Source organism: Oncorhynchus kisutch, linkage group LG22 (genome assembly GCF_002021735.2).
Source record: "Oncorhynchus kisutch isolate 150728-3 linkage group LG22, Okis_V2, whole genome shotgun sequence".
NCBI lineage: Eukaryota > Metazoa > Chordata > Actinopteri > Salmoniformes > Salmonidae > Oncorhynchus > Oncorhynchus kisutch.
Window position 1 is genome coordinate 18,419,247 of NC_034195.2, and position 21,766 is coordinate 18,441,012.

Here is a 21,766-nt window from a genome sequence, read left to right on the forward strand (position 1 = left end):
TAGGATAGAACAAAAACACACAAGAAACACGAGAAAGAATAATCCTATATACAGGATCAGTTCCAAACCAATATTTACAATGTGCAGGGATACCGGAGGGATGGAGGTAGATATGTGTAGGGGTAAGGTGACTTGGCATCAGGATATATGATAAACAGAGTAGCAGCAGCGTAAATTATGATTATATGTGAGTATGTGTGTGTATGTTTGTGTGTGTAGAGTCAGTATAAATGTGTGTGCATGTCAGGGGCGCAACTTTCACTGGGGACAGGGAGGTCATGCCCCCGCCTGGAATGCTTTTCCAACAGTCTTGAAGGAGTTCCCACATATGCTGAGCACTTGTTGGTTGCTTTTCCTTCACTCTGCGGTCCAACTCATCCCAAACCATCTCAATTGGGTTGTGGTCAGGGGATTGTGGAGGGCAGGTCATCTGATGCAGCACTCCATCACTCTCCATCTTGGAAAATAGCCCTTACACAGCCTGGAGGTGTATTGGGCCATTGTCCTTTAAAAAAATGAATGATAGTCCCACTAAGCGCAAACCAGATGAGATGGCATATCGCTGCAGAATGCTGTGGTAGCCATGCTGGTTAAGTGTGCCTTGAATTCTAAATAAATCACAGTGTCACCAGAAAAGCACCTCCACACCATAAAATCTCCTCCTCCATGCTTTACAGTGGGAACTACATATGTGGAGATCATCAGTTAACCCATCATCTCACAAAGACACGGCGGTTGGAACCAAACATCTCCAATTTGGACTCCATACCAAAGGGCAAGTTTCCACCGGTCTAATGTCCATTGCTCAAGTTTCTTGGCCCAAGCAAGTCTCTTCTTCTTATTGGTGTCCTTTAGTAGTGGTTTCTTTACAGCAATTTGACCATGAAGGCCTGATTCACAAAGTCTCCTCTGAACAGTTTTTTGGGGCATGATTTTTTTTTTTTAAGCATTTTTTGGGGCTGAAATTTCTGAGGCTGGTAACTCGGATGAACGTATCCTCTGCAGCTGAGGTAACTCCAGGTCTTCCATTCCTGTGGCGGCCCTCATGAGAGCCAGATACATCATAGCGCTTGATGATTTTTGCGACTGCACTTGAAGAAACTTTCAAAGTTCTTAACATTTTTCGTATTGACTGACCTTCATGTCTTAAAGTAATGATGGACTGCTATATCTCTTTGCTTATTTGAGCTGTTCTTGCCATAATATGGACTTGGTATTTTACCAAATAGGGCAATCTTCAGGAGGGATGCAGGAGGGATGCAGCAGGGATGCTGCTTTGCAATTTATTGCCTAGGACAGGGCTCTCCAACCGTGTTCGTGGACAGCTACCATCCTGTAGGTTTTCAGCTCTGACCTAGGACATCAACAGCCAGCCAGGGTTTGGCTGCCTGCCCCGATCCGCTCTTCCTCACCTGCTCCTCTAACTCTTTGCTATGAAAAACACTAGTATGTGTTTGGTCTTCGGTCTGTTGAATGGAGAATATCTCAGCCTACTCATTGATAGCCCCTCCTTAAGTGAACTTGCGCCAGACATTGCAAGCCAGGAAATTGCGAAATACAGCATTGCGATAGCCTAATAACCTACATATTTTCATTACCAATTCATGGTTCTGCCTGGTGGCCAACCCTCCCTATACCTGGCTGTGCCCCTCCCGTCTCTCTCTCTCTCCCTCGCTAGCTCGCTCTTTCTTTGTGAAAGATGCGAGAGTTTGTGTTTTCTCGAAGTAGACGACAGAAAATAGTTTCCTCCGTTGCAAATATACTGAATTTTAGGAATCGAGAAATGGGAGTCGATACTTGGAGTCGATGAACAATGAGTCGACTTCCCACCACTAGTTGAACATAGGCAGCTGAAGTCATTTTGTATGTGTTGTGCACTTTTCTCAGAGTTGTAAAAGCAAGCCGAGCAGAAACTATTTAGTCGACTGATGTAGCTGGTGTTTAAATTAACAGAAAAAAAAAGAAACTAGTGTTTATTCCCAGTGCTGAGCTAGTAGCTAGTGTAACTGATATGTAACATTAGCTCATGTTTCATCCCCTCTCAACTGTAGTGAATGAATTAGCTAGCTAGTAGCTAGCTACCACAGCCAGTTCAGCTCTAGCCTCTAGCTATCTGTCAGATAGAGATATCAGGTGGCTATTATTACTATCTAACAGCTGTTGTATGTATGGAAATGTTTTGTCGCCTTTGTTTTGTCCTGTTTCTACAGAAGTAAATGATATTGGCTAGCTTTTGTCAGTTGATGTACTGTTAGAGAGTGGAGCTGCACAAAAGTTGGTTAACGAACAGCTATTATTTTTGCCTGCATCACACTAGACCCGAATCAAAGGATGAAAGCAGCAACCAAACAATAGTCAGTATAGCTAGCAATGTAACGTTATTGATCTGTCCGTTTCTCTGGCTAATTCCCTATTTTTCACACTGACAGTAATAAACAGCTCTATAGGCTTCACTATCATGGTGCAAAGTCAGAACACAACACTGCTCATCATGTCTTAGCAGGTGTCCAAGCAGGGTTAGACAGCCAGGGAAGACCAGTCTACAGTCTTCAGGTGAATTATGCAGTATATTAACAATATCAGTGAATGATACAAAGTTGCATCTCAAGTTGATGGGTAGACCTAAGGTAGTTAGAGGACAGCAGCTTAACCTTAAAGCTACAGTCTGGGATCTGGGAATAATGGTTATTTCAATTAATGAACCATTGATTATATTCTTGAATAATATAATGTATACATTTACACTAAGGTAATTCATTGTCATGCCTCATTTTAGGAGGATCAGATGGTGACAGGGCTCTCAGCAGGGTCAGGCAGCCAGGGAAGACCAGTGTGTGACGGAGCTGAGCTGAAATTTTACAGATACACCACTTTATTCTCTCTGTGCAGCAAACACTGGACAAGCCAGATACTTTGAAGATTGAAACAGTCTGATAAACCTACAAAGTTGATTTCCAAACTGTATCAAGGGTTAATAGGGGCTTTTCACAATGACACAAAACATGTAAAACAAAAATGTGAGGAAGACCTGGTAGAAGCTATTGATGATGAAGGGATACAGATACCGTATGTTTGAATGCCCAGTCATGTTCATATAATCTCACACATAAATTACTTCAGTTTAAGACCATCCATAGAACGTACTAAACTCAGCCAAAAAAATAAACAGCCCTTTTTCAGGACCCTGTCTTTAAAAAGATCATTCGGAAAAATCCAAATAACTTCATAGATCTTCATTATAAAGGGTTTAAACACAGTTTCCCATGCACCTGTGGAACTGTCGTTAAGACAATAACAGCTTACAGACGGTAGGCAATTAAGGTCACAGTTATGAAAACTTAGGCCACTAAAGAGGCCCAGGGTCCCTGCTCATCTCCGTAAATGTGCCTTACGCATGCTGCAAGGAGGCATGAGGACTGCAGATGTAGCCAGGGCAATAAATTGCAATGTCGGTACTGTGAGACGCCTAAGACAGTGAGACAGGACGGACTGATCTTCCTCGCAGTGGCAGACCACGTGTAACAACACTTGCACAGGATCGGTACATCCGAACATCACATCTGCGGGACAAGTACAGGATGGCAACAACAACTGCCCGATTTACACCAGGAATGCACAATCCCTCCATCAGTACTCAGGCTGAGAGAGGCTGGACTGAGGGCTTGTAGGCCTGTTCACCGGCAGCAACGTCGCCTATGGGCACAAACCCACCATCGCTGGACCAGACAGGACTGGCAAAAACTGCTCTTCACTGATGAGTTGCGGTGTTGTCTCACCAGGGGTGATGGTCGGACTCGCGTTTATCGAAGGAATAAGCGTTACACCGAGGCCTGTACTCTGCAGCGGGATAGATTTGGAGGTGGAGGGTCCATCATGGTCTTGGGCAGTTTGTCACAGAATCATTGGACTGAGCTTGTTGTCATTGCAGGCAATCTCAACGGTGTGCGTTACAGGGAAGACATCCTCCTCCCTCATGTGGTACCCTTCCTGCAGGCTCATCCTGACATGACCCTCCAGCATGACGATGCCACCATCTATACTGCTCATTCTGTGCATGATTTCTTGCAAGACAGGAATGTCAGTGTTCTGCCATGGCCAGCGACGAGCCCGGACCACAATCCCATTGAGCACGTCTGGGACCTGTTGGATCAGAGGGTGAGGGCTAGGGCCATTCCCCCCAGAAATGTCCGGGAACTTGCAGGTGCCTTGATGGAAGAGTGGGGTAACATCTCACAGCAAGAACTGGCACATCTCATGCAGTCCATGAGGAGGAGATGCACTGCAGTACTTAATGCAGCTGGTGGCCACACCAGATACTGACTGTTACTTTTGATTTTGACCCCCACTTTGTTCAGGAACACATTATTCCATTTATGTTAGTCACAAGTCTGTGGATCTTGTTCAGTTTATGTCTCAGTTGTTTAATCTTGTTATGTTCATACAAATATTGACACATGTTAAGTTTGCTGAAAATAAACGCAGTTGACAGTGAGAGGACGTTTCTTTTTTTGCTGAGTTTATATGCCAGCGAAAATGAATATCATGCACTCAGAAATGTAATTCCTCTGCTAGAGGTGTAAAACACAAAAAGGGACATATTTGCTTTTGTTATGGTCTTCTGGCAAAGAGTATGTTCTTTGATCTCAGCATTTCTACAGATTCTTCCTTCTCCCTGTTTTTGATTGCTTGGAAATGTTGATTCTGGAGACTCAGAAGAATATGTGTAACCAAGCATTTATAGTCGCTAAGAAATGCATTGCCATTAATTGGAAGGTTGATTATCACTATGTCACAACGGATGGAAGAAATATCAAGTTATGTATCCCTAAATTTGATATATTACAAGATTAAGTGTATACTGGGTAACTTTCATAACGTCTGGATGCCTTATATGGAATACAGTACGACAAAAGGAGTCTGAAAACATGCCCATGTCAGGGGAGAAACCTATTTAGGCAATCCCTAGCTGCTGGGTTGCTGTCCTGGCCCTTGGGGTCTGCCGTCTTGTGGGTTGTCACTCTAGCCTTATCCTAACACACCCGAAACCAATAATTGTATGTTTCTCTAAGATCCTAAAACTGAGTGTGGTGTGTTGGGTTGGGGGGCTGCAGGGTGGTGGACCCCTAGGTGCAGGATGGGGTGACCCAGCTATATTGTGTGCAAGTTTTTTTTAAACTTTACAGTACTATCAGGCATATGAGATTCATTATTTAGAGGATTTGCTGTTTCTGTGTGTCAATGTATATTTGTTTCCAAACCTTTCCCCCAAAAAAGGAAATAAAAGTGGAAAGGAAATTGTGTTGGGAGAGAGTTGAGTTATGTACTAGACAGGTGGGGGTCGGGTGTGCAGGAGGCTCGGGCTGGCTGGACGGTCTGGCTGAAATTTGATATTGAACGTGTCTTAATTAAGAGAATCAAAAGTCTTTGTTGTTCATTTTGTTAGGCTATTGGTTAAAGATGCAACACAATATGGATTATTGAATTACCTTTGATCTAGTTCAGTCTTATCAATCACTTAAACATATTTAATAATGGTCTATTACCTAGCTTGATTACTGTGGGCCTTTTTGCTTACTTCTTGTTGTTCTAAATAGACTTGGCATATTGGATTGTGTAGAACTGCAGGAAATTAGCATTAGATGGCCAAACGCACATTCAGGTTATGCCCCCCCCAGTTCTAAAACCAAAGTTGCACTCCTGGTGTATGTTATGTGTGTGTTGGAATGTCAGCGTGCGTGAGTGTGCCTAGAGACTGTGCGAAAAAAATAAAAAAATACAAGGTTCACCTCAGATAGTCATCATGTTAGCTAATTAGAAGTCTTATGGCTTGGGGATGGAAGCTGTTCAGGAGCCTGTTAGTGTCAGACTTGATGCACCGGTACAATCTATGGCTTGTGTGTGTACAGTGGCTTGCAAAACTATTACCCCCTTTGGCATTTTTCTCATTTTGTTGCCTTTTCAACCTAGAATTTGTGGGTTTGTATCATTTGATTTACATAACAGACCGTCCACTTTCAAGATGCAAAATATTTTTTATTGTGAAACAAACAAGAAATAAGACAAAACAAATAGTAAACTTAAGCGTGCATAACTATTCACCTATTTAAAAACATTAATGTTCATTTTACCCAAAAACGTACAGTTGAAGTCGGAAGTTTACATACACTTAGGTTGGAGTCTAATTTTTCATTTTTCAACCACTCCACACATTTCTTCTTAACCTGTTGAGTGTAGGGGGCAGTATTTTGATGTTTGGATGAAAAACGTACCCAAATGAAACGGCCTATGTCTCAGGCCCAGAGGCTAGAATATGCATATAATTGTCAGCTTAGGATAGAAAACACTCTAAAGTTTCCAAAACGGTCAAAATATTGTCTATGAGTATAACAAAACTGATATTGCAGGTGAAAACCTGAGGAAAATCCAACCAGGAAGTGCCTCTTATTTTGAAAGCTCCCTGTTCCATTGCATGCCTTCCCTCCATTTAAAGGGATGTCAACCAGATTCCTTTCCCTATGGCTTCCACATGGTGTCAACAGCCTTTTATTCTGAAAAATGAGCGAAAACGACGACATCGTGTCAGTGGATGGCTGGGTGCCAGCAGGGTTTTGCATGCGCAACAGCTTGGAGCAGACATTTTCTCTCTCTCTCCTATTGAAAAAGCTACGGTCCGGTTGAAATATTAACGATTATTTATTGTATAAACAACCTGAGGATTGATTATAAAAAAAAACATTTGAGATGTTTCTATGAACTTTACGGATACTATTTGGAATTTTCGTCTGCCCTGTCATGACCTCCACGAGCCTGTGGATTTCTGAACAAAACGGGCCAACCAAATGGAGGTTTTTGGATATAAAAATCTTTATCGAACAAAAGGAACATTTATTGTGTAACTGGGAGTCTCTTGAGTGCAAACATCCGAAGATCATCAAAGGTCAGCGATTCATTTTATTGCTTTTCTGACTTTCGTGACCAATCTACTTTGCTGCTAGCTATTTGTAATGTTTTGTCTGCTGAGAGATGTCCTCACTTAAACACTTGGTTTGCTTTCGCTGTAAAGCTTTTTTGAAATCTGACACTCCAGGTGGATTAACAACAAGCTAAACTGTGTTTTGCTATTCAACGGATGTTGACGAAAAGGATCCCGCTAACGGGATGGGTGCACCAAGAAGTTAAACTATAGTTTTGGCAAGTTGGTTAGGACATCTACTTTGTGCATGACACAAGTAATTTTTCCAACAATTGTTTACAGACAGATTATTTCCCTTATAAATCACCGTATCACAATTCCAATGGGTCTGATGTTTACATACACTAAGTTGACTGTGCTTTAAAACAGCTTGGAAAATTCCAGAAAATGATTTCATGGCTTTAGAAGCTTCTGATAGGCTTATTGGCATCATTTGAGTCAATTGGAGGTGTAAAAAAAATTGTAGACCTCCACAAGTATGGTTCATCCTTGGGAGCAATTTACAAACGCCTGAAAGTACCACGTTCATCTGTGCAAACAATAGTAGTCAAGCATAAACACCATGGGACACACAGCCGTCATACCGCTCAGCCAAGATAAAGGCATAAAAAAGACAGACTTACGGTTTGCAACTGCACATGGGGACAAAGATCATCCTCTGGTCTGATGAAACAGCAATAGTACTGTTTGGCCATTATGACCATCGTTATGTTTGGAGGAAAAAGGGGGAGGCTTGCAAGCCGAAGAACATCATCCCAACCGTGAAGCATGAGGGTGGCAGCATCATGTTGTGGGGGTGCTTTGCTGCAGGAGGGCCTGATGCACTTCACAAAATAGATGGCATCATGAGGTGGGAAAATTATGTGGATATATTGAAGCAACATCTCAAGACATCAGTCAGGAAGTTAAAGCTTGGTCGCAAATGGACAATGACTCCAAGCATACTTCCAAAGTTGTGGCAAAATGGCTTCAAGACAACAAAGTCAAGGTATTGGAGGGGCCATCACAAGGCCCTGACCTCAATCCCATACAAATACTTTTTTGCAGAACTGAAAAAGCGTGTGCGAGCAAGGAGGCCTTCAATCCTGACTCGGTTACACCAGCTCTGTCAGGAGGAATGGGCCAAAATTCACCCAACTTATTGTGGGAAGCTTGTGTAAGGCTACCCAAAACATTTGACCCAAGTTAAACAATTTCAAGGCAATGCTACCAAATACTAATTGAGTGTATGTAAACTTCTGACCCACTGTGAATGTGATGAAAGAATTAAAAGCTGAAATAAATCATTCTCTCTACTATTATTCTGACATTTCACAATCTTAAAATAAAGTGGAGATCCCAACTGACCTAATACAGGGAACTTTTACTTGGATTAAATATCAGGAATTGTGAAAAACTGAGTTTAAATGTATTTGGCTAAGGAGTATGTCTACTTCTGACTTCAATTGTATATACATATATATATATACATACACACAATGCATTAGAAAAGTATTCAGACCCCTTCCCTTTTAACACATTTTGTTAAGCTACAGCCTTATATAAAAATGTATTAAATATGTTGTTTTCTCATCAATCTACACACAATACCCCATAATGACAAAGTTAAAACAATTTTCAAGAAATATTTGCTAATTTATTAAGAATAAAAACCAGAAATACCTTATTTACATCAGTACTGACCCTTTGCTATGATACTCGAAATTGAGCTCAGTTGCCTCTGGTTTCTGTTGATCATCCTTGAGAAATGTTTTAACTTGATTGGAGTCCACCTGTGGTACATTCAATTTATTTAAAATAAAATGTGGAAAGGCACACCTGTCTATATAAGGTCCCACATTGGACAGTGCATGTCAGAGCAAAAACCAAGCCATGAGGTCAAAGGAATTGTCTGCAGTGCTCCGGGACAGGATTGTGTCGAGGCACAGATCTGGGGAAGGGTACCAAAACATTTTTGCAGCATTGAAGATTCCCAAGAACACAGTAGCTTCCTATCATTCTTAAATGGAAGAAGTTTGGAACCAACAAGACTCCTCCTAGAAGGGCCTTGGTCAGGGAGGTGACCAAGAAGCCCATGGTCACTCTGACAGAGCTCCAGACTTCCTCTGTGGAGATGGGAGAAACTTCCAGAAGGACAACCATCTCTGCAGCACTCCACCTATTCGGCCTTTATGAGAAACAAGATTCATGAAGCATGGTGGTGGCAGCATCATGCTGTGGGGATGTTTTTCAGCGGCAGGGACTGGGAGACTAGTCAGGATTGAGGGATAGATGAACGTAGCGAAGTACAGAGAGATCTTGATTAAAACCTGCTCCAGAACACTCAAGAACTCAGACTGGGCAAAGTTTTATCTTCCAACAGGACAACAACCCTAAGCACACAGCCAAGACAACGCAGGAGTAGCTTCGCGACAAGTCATCTGAATGTCCTTGTGTGGCCCAGCCAGGACCCAGACTTGAACATGATTGAACATCTCTGGAGAGACCTATAAATAGCTGTGCAGCGACACTCTCCATCCAGCCTGACAGAGCTTGAGAGGATCTGCAGAGAAGAATGGGAGAAACTCCTCAAATACAGGTGTGCCAAGCTTATAGCGTAATACCCAAGAAGACTCTAGGCTGTACTCACTGCCAAAGGTGCTTCAACAAAGTATTGAGTAAAGGGCCTGAATAATTATGTAAATGTGATATTTCAGTCTTTTATTTTTTTACCTTTTCACACGTGCCAACAAAAATGGTGTGATCATTCTACAGTGGTCCCTGTAGTGTACACTCAAACCGGTGTGATTAGAACGCTTATTTAGAAAGTCCAGTTTAGTTTGATTCAACAGTCAGCGTTTGAGCTGGCCACTGTTTTTTGACAGAAACATTTTGCACAGACACCGTCCTTACAAAGTTATGTCCTGAATGTGAACAGTTTGTGAACCATGTTTGTTTTTTCGGGTCAACCATAGATCAGAAGAGAAAATAAGATGAGTTTGGTCTGTTTGCAGTATGCATGATGAAGGGGGGGGGGTGTCTATGATTATTCACTTCTCTTCATTCACTTACAGAAGTTTACTCGAAAGATGAGTGAACCATTCCTTCACCTCATTATACCATCTTTGGTCTGACAGACATTTACGTGACAGCCAGAATGCATTGTATAATGTCAACAAACATCGCGCCAGACATAGCTAGGCAAATAGCTTAGCGTTAGCTCATCATAATCAGTACAACCTTTAAAAAAGTATTTTACATGCATGTAGGTGTCTATTACAATCTATGCAATAATCAGAATGCATTACTTGTCACCAGCACTTGAAAATGTGAATAAAACTGTAAATACATTATGCTCCATACACACATACATACTGTATGCTACAGTAGAAACGACAACACGGTATACAGAAAGTAAGGTATTTACTTTGATAGGAACGCACACATGTCCAAAGTTAATATTTGTAAGGAAAACAACAATGAAGGCAATGCTAGCGCCAGCCAGAAATTGCACCAGTTCGTGCAAGACTGAGCAAATGTCTGCATACTTGATCTGAGGAAACACTGGGGAGATGCTTGGGCTCTCCTCGAAGAGAGAGGGAGTTTGTTCGGCTCAGTGAAGCTTCAAACATAAATTGTCCGCAACAGTGAAATGGGCTACTTCTATCTGAATTAATGAGGAAGCAGACACCTCAATTCTAACTTTTGTTAGAAAATGCAATTTGTTAGAAAATCATTTGAAATTGACAATTTGAAAAATAGCCTATAGGGTAATTAGCCGGCAGCGCGTGTTAACTGACCTGTTGCGTAATAATCACATTTTGGAACAGTGTGTGCATTCTGACATCGCATACACAAAACAGCTGGGGCGACTGTAAGAGATATTTGGAACTCACTGTGAAAAGGTTAATAAATTTGCTAAAATTTCAAAAAAACTATTTTGCTTTGTCATTACAGGCTATTGTGTGTAGATTGATGAGGGGGAAAAAACAATTTAATCCATTTTCGAATAAGGCTGTAACGTCACAAAATGTGGAAAAAGTTAAGGGATCTGAATACTTTATTTATTTAACAAAAAATAAAAGTTGCACACCGTCAATACCCCTGTTCATTACGGACAATCTTATGCAGGACCAGTCCTTGCCGTCCTTGCCGCCCTAGGTGAGACCAAAAAATAACGCCACTGCAGAACTAAAATAGTCCCAGTAAGAAAAATGACGTTGAAATGACCTGTACAATATGTATTTTACAGACGTTGAAATTAGGTTCAATTTAGGTTCTAAATGAAAGTTGAAAATACTTATTTTCTGGATGTTGAAAATATGTATTTTCCCGGTGTTGAAATCAGGCTCTGTCACGCCCTGACCATTGAGCTTTTTATGTCTCTATTTTGGTTTGGTCAGGGTGTGATTTGGGTGGGCATTCTATGTTCCTTTTTCTATGTTTTTGTATTTCTTTGTTTTGGCCGGGTATGGTTCTCAATCAGGGACAGCTGTCTAGCTTTTTTCCCACAGGGTTTTTGTGGGTAGTTAATTTCTGTTTAGTGTTTTTCACCTTTCAGGACTGTTTCGGTTATTCCCTTTGTTATTTTGTTATAGTGTTCAGTTTTAATAAAGAAAGCATGAACACTTACCACGCTTTGGTCCGATGATTCTCTCTACTCTTCTTCAGATGACGAATACCGTTACAGGCTCATTTTTTGTTCTGAATGAAAGTTGAAAAGATGTAATTTATAGACATCTATGTTTGGGACAAAACAAGGCTGGTCCAGACCGGACAAAATCTGAACCAAATTGTGCTTACTGTGGTGTAGCCGACAGTGTTGCCTGAAATGTAATTTTATGAATGCCCGTGGTAAGCCTACTGTTTGTAAAACACCAAAAAAAGATGCCCGGTCAGGACCAAAAAAAAGACGTCCAACAGACATCGGCTTGTGCTTACTGGGGTGTAGCCTACCATGCTGGCTGCAATGGAATTGTATGATTGCCCATCCATGTGGTAGGCCCACCATTTGTAAAACAGGCTGTTGCATTGGCTTTATTAGTCCTGATTCCAGTGACTAATCTATTAGGCTATTTAAGCTCTGAACATCAGCTACCCAACTTTGTCAGGAGTTATCGTGAGCCTATTTGCAATGTGTTTACACAGCAGAAAATGCAGAAGTATTTTCTTTTTCGATATGATCAGCTTGTCAAACATTTAGAATACAAACTTGAAACCACTGATCATGACAAATGGGGTGAAACAGTTGTGATTGTCCATTCCATATTGTCCATTTTACGTTGACATGTCCTGTTTTTAGGATATGTTACTTGTTTTTAACATGACAGTGCATTTTTTACTTGATTGGGCGCTATTTAAAATAGACTATTTGATCAGAGAAACCTGCATGATGTCAAAAGTGTCCATTTCATTACATTGTCACACATTTTATCTCCAGCCTGTATGCTACAGAAAAGGCCACATACTATATCTGCTTCATGATTTGTGTTAATTTATTTTACGGAACGTTGGTGGAGCGTCGCAGCTATATCACCCTGGCGAGACACGCTGGGAATGGACAAGCAAAATATTTTGCACATTTATCACAGAGCAGCACATTTGCCACTGGTTGTGGGAAATGTTCATTTTTGGGGGGCAGAATTATGTGAGGTTTTATGTGTTGTTGTTCGAGGTGCGTCAGTTTAGCTTAGAAAATGCTGCCCTCGTTAATCTGCAGCCTAAGCCTGCCTAATGAGTGGGCCGGCAGTGTATTGACAATGCAATGGGTGCAGGTTTGGTCGCAGTCCACACCCAACTTGGTGGTAGAGTGTTGGTCTGTGATCCACTCCACACTGTCAATGCAAAAATCGTCAATCAAAATTGTGTCAATATTGCAAGAAAATAGTCATTTCACATAACCATACCACAAGGTAGCTCTTAACCTGCTTCATTCAGAACAAGAAAACTAACTGAAAGTAGCTAGCTAGCCAAGTTGCTAGTTAGTAAGCTAGCTAGCTAGTTAGCTTATATTAACCAGTAAAATTATATTCTAGTTACTAGCAAAGATAAATAAACATCTCAAATTAGCTACTCACTTTAGTGTTAAAACCTCTCTGCGCACCGAACCCGTTAGTGGGATTAAATTCGACAACATACGGCAATCGCTACATAAATAGTCTTATTAAACATTCAGGAAAATACAAGTGTCTCACATGGGTCGAAAGCCTAGAATCTTGCTAATTCAACTGCGTTGTCAGATTTAAAAAAAACATTTTCTTGCTAAAGAATACGATGCGATTATCTGAGAACAAAGCCCCATAAAAAATAACTATTTCAACCAGCACAGGCGTAACAACATCACAAATTGCAATAAAATAAATTGATTACCTTTGACGATCTTCCTCTGTTTGCAATCCCAATGCTCATTGTTACACAATGAATGGTCTTTTGTTTGATAAAATCCATTTTTATAGCCTAACACGAAACATTTTGTGAACCGCTTGTGTCGTGAATTCCGTCTCATTCCATTTTCGACAACACATTAGATGAAATTACACACACTAAACGTGACTTTTCCAGTCATGTTTGGTTTCATTGCAATCAACTGGTTTGTTTGTAACACAACCAAACCTGATGGGTCATTTCGCGGGACGTGTTGACTGAAAGAAACCGATTTGAAGACAACAAGTAATGACATCAATGATATGACCGCTGTTTCGTTGATTGACTGTATTTTAACCCAGTGACCATTGATCGTCTTGAAATCTAGCTGGGTAGATAGCCAATGAGCTGAGGTAAATAGCAATATGTAATGTTTATGTGTTGGAAGACCAACCCATGTAGTAAACTCCGACGTAAAAAGCTTCATTCGCCATTGAGCCACGCATGTTACGCACAGCATTGTTTTGGTAAAGCGCATCTTTGGCTGTTTATATATCAATCAGTATGGCGACTAAGTCAGGGAAAGCTAAATCTAAGTCTAGATATACAGATGTACACACCATTTTAGAAGAAATTGATCGGGAAAGTGAGACAGAGATTGTTGGAGGACGATTAATTTAGCGATTCCCAAATGGAGGACTATCAATTTGGACTGGTAAGTTCTTCTCATGCTAATGCCGTTGTTTGAAATTAATAATATAAAATATTATTTGTGAAATTAAATAGCCTATTTGAGGCTGTTGAGGGGAGGACAGGCCCACAACAATGGCCAAAGTGAAATGGAGACAGTTGATACAGCTGGTCTGTTGTAATATAATAAAGTGTATCGATCTGGGTGTAGTGGGTGCGAAGTCAGGCGCAGGAAACAGAGAGTTCAGTGTAGTGCTCTTTAATGCACAAACGGGGAACATAAGCCACCCCACGAAACACTGGGCGCTCACAAAAATAAATACCCCAAACACGGGGACTAAAACAGTCCAGCAAAAACCCACGAACAGGGAAAAAACACGTTCACCTCAAACGTGCACAAATGTCACACAAATAATCCCGCACAAAGAGCAGGCGGGTCGGCTGGCTAATAAAGCCCAACTCATCACCAAAATACATAACAGGTGTAACCAATAAACAGACAAGGAGGGGGAGGAAAGAATCCGTGGCAGCTAGTAGGCCGGTGATGACGATGCCGAGCGCCACCCGAACGGGAAGGGCAGCCACCTTCGGTATGAGTCGTGACATAAAGATAGTAGATCTAGCTGGTCTGTCATAATATATTCAACCTTATGTTCCCTGTACTCTATATATATCTGTTTATTATACCTGTTGATACAGGGCTCATATGTGAAACTATTATAACTGAACATGCAAGAATATGCATATCCTTGGTTCTGAGCCTGAGCTATAGGCAGTTAGATTTGGTTATGTCTTCAGGCGGAAATTGAAAAAAGTAGGGTGGTAGCTGTAAGAGGTTAAATTCTTTGAGGTATTCTGAACAGCTTCTCGCTTCTTTGTTTCTCCAGTTTGACCACACCGTTTACACACTCAATTGTGGCCCCCAAATAAAAAAATTACAGTTGGAAATCCGAAGCAGAAAATATGTGATTCTTGTTGTTAGGCTACCACTTAAAGTACTTTCAGCTTGCGGTTTGCGCTCGCCTTTATTCAAAGGGAATACCAAAATTATAGTGTCTGAAATAATTATATGGATGTAATATTTGTCAAATTATTGAACATGTTCTCAAATAAGCATCAGAAATTGTGCTTATTTAGCATATCAAAACTCCTAATATGGACCTCAGTCAAGAGCATATCCATTGTATGTGCTGAGAAGATTTACCATGAAGGCCTACTGTCAGTATTTGTCATCATATAGAGAAAATAAGATGTCCACATAGGCCTATCTCAGGATATCTAATGAGTCAATATCCAGCCATACCATGTATGATATCCGGAGGGAATCCAAAAATGATATGTGCAGTGACAAATGTGTTGTTGTTTTAGCTCTGTAATCCAGCACTTTGAATTTGAAATGATACAAGACTATGAGGTTAACCTTAAGAGTGAGACAATATAAGTAACATAATGAAAAAAATCCCATCAAAATCCGTCAGTTTAACCTACAGATATGTTTTTTTTTGCATGGGCTGCCTATGTTGGCCTTCCGCATCTGCGGTGGAAGGTGGCCGAGCTACAGCTCTGTTTGTCAGACCATGAGACATCCCGAAATCCACAAAAACATCTGTGGCGTCCAAACGGTTTGGCCTACAAACCAATCTATGGAAAGATGAGACTGTCACAAACATGATGGTGTTCTCCGTTTTGCTCTACGACCCACGCAAGCCGTAGTTACACTGCATTTCTGAGATCTCTATTTTTTAAAAACTGTCCAACAGTGATATTTTCACACATCATCTTCATCTGAACCAGGAAGGAATTTTCTAAATGACAGTCAAGTGATGAACAGCTGATAGCAGCCCAAGTGCTAGAAAAAAATGTGTACACGAGGAAAAAATGTGTACACAAGGAAAAAAGGTGTACACCTTTGTACACAAGGAAAAAAGGTGTACACAAGGAAAAAATGTGTACACAAGGAAAAAATGTGTACACAAGGAAAAAAGGTGTACACGAGGAAAAAAGGTGTACACGAGGAAAAAAGGTGTACACGAGGAAAAAAGGTGTACACAAGGAAAAAAGGTGTACACAAGGAAAAAAGGTGTACACAAGGAAAAAAATTGTACACAAGGAAAAAGGTGTACACAAGGAAAAAAGGTGTACACGAGGAAAAAAGGTGTACACAAGGAAAAAAGGTGTACACAAGGAAAAAATGTGTACACAAGGAAAAAAGGTGTACACAAGGAAAAAAGGTGTACACGAGGAAAAAAGGTGTACACAAGGAAAAAAGGTGTACACAAGGAAAAAAGGTGTACACGAGGAAAAAAGGTGTTCACGAGGATCATCCAGAATATTTTGGTGTCTCATTCGTTACGCTTGTGAAGACAGGTGTACCTATATCCACATTGGGTATAATATCCCTAGCGAATTGATGTTGATCACCTGTTGTTGTCTGCTTGATTTACAGCAGGGTCTCGTTAGATTTAACAGAGAAAGCATCAAGGTAATGAGTTCATGTTTTTGTGCCTCTGATTGGACAGTCTACTGTGCACAATAGTGTAGCACAGGAGGCTGCTGAGGGGAGGCTGGCTCATAATAATGGCTGGAATGGAGTAAATGGAATGGCAACAAACCATGTGTTTGATGTGTTGGATGGCATTCAATTTATTGCATTCCAGCCATTACTATTCCAGCTATTACTTTTACCAGCTATTACTATTAAGGTGCCACCGGCCGCCTGTGTTGTGTTGGATAGACTATTGCGCGACACCCAACACTATTCCTATGAAATATTTTGGATATAATGACAACAAACTACATAGCCTAGTGGACTTCTTCACAATATCAGACCCGCTGTCACGCCCTGACCTGAGATATCTCTGTTTTCTTTATATTTTGGTTAGGTCAGGGTGTGACTAGGGTGGGCACTCTAGTTTTTTGTATGTCTAGGTTTTTTTTGTATGTCTAGGGTTTTTATAGTTCTAGGTGATTTGGCCACAGACCGACCATAACAAAAATTAAAAACAAGGCAAAACAAGCTCACATTTTAGTCTTTGACCGGGCAAGATGAACAAGGCATCCGCAGGTCACAATCAATAAGCACATCATCAACCTTAATGCCCCCACCCCCCAAAAAAAACACAAAGAAATGCTCATCCAATCCTTAGTCACAGGGGAATCAAATACAGACTTATTTTTGTTTTAATATCAATGCCATCAGAGGATGGATTGTTTAAAGTAAGACCGGAATGGAGTCCAAACCTCATAAAACAGTTTGGGGTTCCCAAGTGTATTCAATGTCATTTCTTCTAGTTTCAGAGAGCACAACACATCGCTCACTCAATATTTATAAGATAGGGGAACTGCCATCTTCCAGTTCTGTAGTATTAGCCGTCTAGCTAAAAGAGTTGTGTAAGCAACAGTGTCCGACTGAATTCTTGACAGGGTGGGGCACCTATGGGCAGTACTCTAAAAAGGGCTTTAAGGGGAGACGGATCTATAACAGTGTCATATATATCAGAGAGACATTTAAATATTAATTCCCAGAAACCTGACAGTTTGTGACAGCCCCAAAACATATGATACAGTGTGGCTGGTTCTGTTTTATATCGGACACAGGTAGGATCAAGATCAGAGAATGGACCAGTGGATATGGTTAACCTATTGATTTGAATGAGGCTGTGTCTAGTGCTGAAAGAGGACGAATGGACCCTGTGCAGCACAGATTCCCAGGTGTCTTCCCCAAGTTCCTCCCCAAATCCTTTTCCCATCGAGTCTTTACAGGCACCAAAGAAGAGTTCTGTAAGTCATTAATGATTGCATATACATCTGATATTGCGCCCCTAGGAAGCTTGTTCAGCTCAAAGATGCTCTCTATAGCTGTATTCGCAGGCCTATGGGGAAATGCAGGTGTGTTAGCTCTGACAAAGTTCCTAGTCTGGAGATAGCGGAAAAAGTGGGATTGGGGGAGCTTGAACTTTTCCTGTAGCTGAGCAAAAGAGGCAAATGTATCATCACATAATAATTGGGCTAGTAAGGATAAGCCTAGTGAGTGCCAGATGTGAAAAGCCCCATCATTTCAAGATGGAGGAAATCAAATGTTTTGATTGATTGGGCCTGATAGAGAAATGCCTCGGAGGCGAAAGGCTAAACAGAACTGATTCCAAATTTTAAGAGAATGCTTTACAATTGAGTTGACACACCTTTTGCCTAGGGACACTGGGACAGACGAGCACAGCACAGAGGAAAGTGCTGCAGGTTTACACGATTCAGACTCCATCTGGACCCAGAGTGGTCTAGGGCCAGTAGGATCAGTCTGCAGCCAGTACAGAAGGGCTTTGAAATTTGCAGCCCAATAGTATGTCTGAAAATTTGGTAGAGCTAAACCACCCAATGCCTTAGGCTTCAGTAAATGTTTTCTACCAATCCGTGGTACCTTGCCATCCCAAATAAAATACACAAATGTTTGATCCAGTGAAATAAAAAAAGATTTGGGAATAAAAATGGGTAAACATTGAAATAAATATACAAATCTGGGCAACACATTCATTTTAATGACATGAATTCTTCCGATAAGAAAAAGAGGTAGCAAATTCCAAAAAGTCAAAGATTGTTTCAAACTGTCTGCTAGAGCAACAATGTTTCCTGAAACAAATTTGAATATTTCCTTGTCACAACTCCCAAGTAGGTGAATTGATCCCAGACAATCCTAAACTGAAAACTTGTAAAAGAGCACTTTAAAGCAGCCTTATTTACAGGAAAAAGCTCACTCTTGACTAGATTCAGCTTGTACCCTGAGATTGATCCAAACTTTTTAAGAACATATAAGGCACGTGGCAATGAAGTATCAGGATTGGAGATAAACAGAAGGAGGTCGTCAGCATATAGCGAGACTTTCTGCTCTAAGCCCGTCCTGATTATACCACATTATTTTAAGAATGTGAAATGTCAGAACAATAGTAGAGCGAATCATTTATTTAAACTTGTATTTCTTTCATCACATTCCCAGTGGGTCAGGAGTTTACATACACTCAATTAGAATTTGGTAGCATTGCCTTTAAATTGTTTAAATTGGGTCAAACTTTTTGGGTAGCCTTCCACAAGCTTCCCACAATAAGTTGGGTGAATTTTGGCCCATTCCTCCTGACAGAGATGGTGTAACTGAGTCAGGTTTGTAGGCCTCCTTGCTCGCACACACTTTTTCAGTTCTGCCCTAAAATGTTCTATGGGATTGAGGTCAGGGCCTTGTGATGGCCGCTCCAATACCTTGACTTTGTTTTCCTTAAGCCATTTTGCCACAACTTTGGAAGTATGCTTGGGATCATTGTTCATTTAGAAGACCCATTTGTGACCAAGCTTTAACTGATGTCTTGAGATGTTGCTTCAATATATCCACATCATTTTCCCACCTCATGATGCCATCTATTTTGTGAAGTGCACCAGTCCCTCCTACAGCAAAGCACCCCCACAACATGATGCTGCCACCCCTGTGCTTCACGGTTGGGATGGTGTTCTTCGGCTTGCAAGCATCCCCCCCAGGTCTTGGCTGATTTCTTTTGATTTTCCCATGATGTCAAGCAAAGAGGCACGGAGTTTGAAGGTACGTGTATCCCACGTACACTTCCAGTTGACTCAAATGATGTAAATTGAAAAATGACTTGTGTCATGCACAAAGTAGATGTCCTAACCAACTAGCCAAAACTATAGTTTGTTAACAAGACATTTGTGGAGTGGTTGAAAAACGAGTTTTAATGACTCCAACCTAAGTGCACGTAAACTTCCGACTTCAACTGTATATGTATAGGTGGTCCTGGGAATCAACCCCACTATCCTAGTGTTGCAATGCTCTTCCAAGATGCAGGACAAGGTTATAAATGCTTTGTAAACCACAATTTAATATGATTTATAAAGCCTTTATTAAGCGGTGCTTATGCCCCCCTTTGTAAAGCACAGGTTTATGTCACATTTGACATTGGTGGTTATGTCATACAGTTATGTCACATTTATGAACCCTTTATAGAGCATGATCTTCAGTTAGAGATGATTTGTGACACATTGATGAAGTGTTTATGAAGACCTTATGTAGGCTTTATGAAGCATTTTTAAGCTGCACATCATTTAAGCAGGACCGATCCTTGTTTGTATTTCACACAGAGAGTTAGACAACAGCGGCTTCTCATCTCTCAACAGGAGCTCTGTTGCCAGGCAGCTGGCCTCCCAGTGTTTATTTGGGCTGTGACACAGACAGTATGTGACATTGGGGATGCTCCCCTCTTTCCATCACACATTGATTGTGTAAATTATTCACCAATGATTACACTCCCTGTATAAATAAACTGGCGGACATCTACACTTCCACATGGTCTCTTAGCAACCACTGTCTACTACTGCATCCACAACAGTAATATTAGATGTATATCTTTATTCAGAAACATCCAATTGCCCTTAAGCTAATAAATGATCTACTTTGACAAAGTGTCTCAATGTTGTGATTACTAGTTACACAGTCAAAACTACTGTTTTCTAACTGAATCTGTTTTCCAAACATTTTCAGTCCAGATGCCAGAAAAGTGGGGCAACAGTTCTACTTTGTGGTTTGATCCAAACATCCCTAGCTGTCTTCTTCCATTACCCCTCTTCCCTAAAGAGCAAGCCTGGGGTCTCTGGGCCCTGTGTGTCAGCCTGGATGGAAGGCAGACATCCCCAGGCAGGTCGCTAGGCTGCAGGCAGGCAGTCGCAGACCAGTCTAGGTCTTAGTCACTACACACCCGGCTGGTGGCTCATTTCAAGTGGCATCTCTCCAGTGGATGAGACTAGGGGGATCAGTCAGAGAGATGGCTAGGGAAAATCATGAGGCTATGATTGGTATTCTGTTAATGTTCAGAGCCACTGGGGATGGTTCAGTCTTCAGTCACCCCTGTGGTTACTCTGAGGTGAGATGCATCAGAACCTTTTTGGGGGTTGATTTAATGGATTCCCCACTGAAGCGCTCGGTGGCGGTGTCCCAGTGGCACCCTATTCCCTATATAGTGGACTACTGTTGCCCAGAGCCCTATTCCCTATATAGTGGAATACTGTTGACCAGAGCCCTATTCCCTATATAGTGGACTACTGTTGACCGGAGCCCTATTCCCTATATAGTGGACTACCCTATGGGCCCTGGTCAAAAGTAGTGCACTACACAGGGAGTATAGTGTCATTTGGGATTCAATCTGTGTGTGGGGGATAGTCAACAGAATGTTTCACATTGTTCTCACTTGATGATCTGCATTCTGTTTGAATGGAAGACATTTATTTTACCTTAAATGCCCAGTGGAGTCAAACTAGATTTTTGCTGTATCTTATATACACTGAGTGAACAATACAAACACCTGCACTGTCCATGACATAGACTTGGGGGTGCGCACAATTGGCCTAGCGTCGTCTGGGTTAGGGAGGGCTTGGCCGGTAGGGATATCCTTGTCTCATCGCGTACCAGCGACTTCTGTGGCGGGACGGGCGCAGTGCACGCTAACCAAGGTTTCCAGGTGTACGGTGTATCCTCCAACACATTGGTGCAGCTGGCTTCCGGGTTGGATGCGCGCTGTGTTAAGAAGCAGTGTGGCTTGGTTGGGTTGTGTATCGGAGGACGCATGACTTTCAACCTTCGTCTCTCCCGAGCGGGAGTTGTAGCGATGAGACAAGATAGTAGCTACTAAAAACAATTGGATACCACGAAATTGGGGAGAAAAAGGGGGTAAAATTAAATTAAAAAAATAAATTAAACTATTATATTACAAGTTG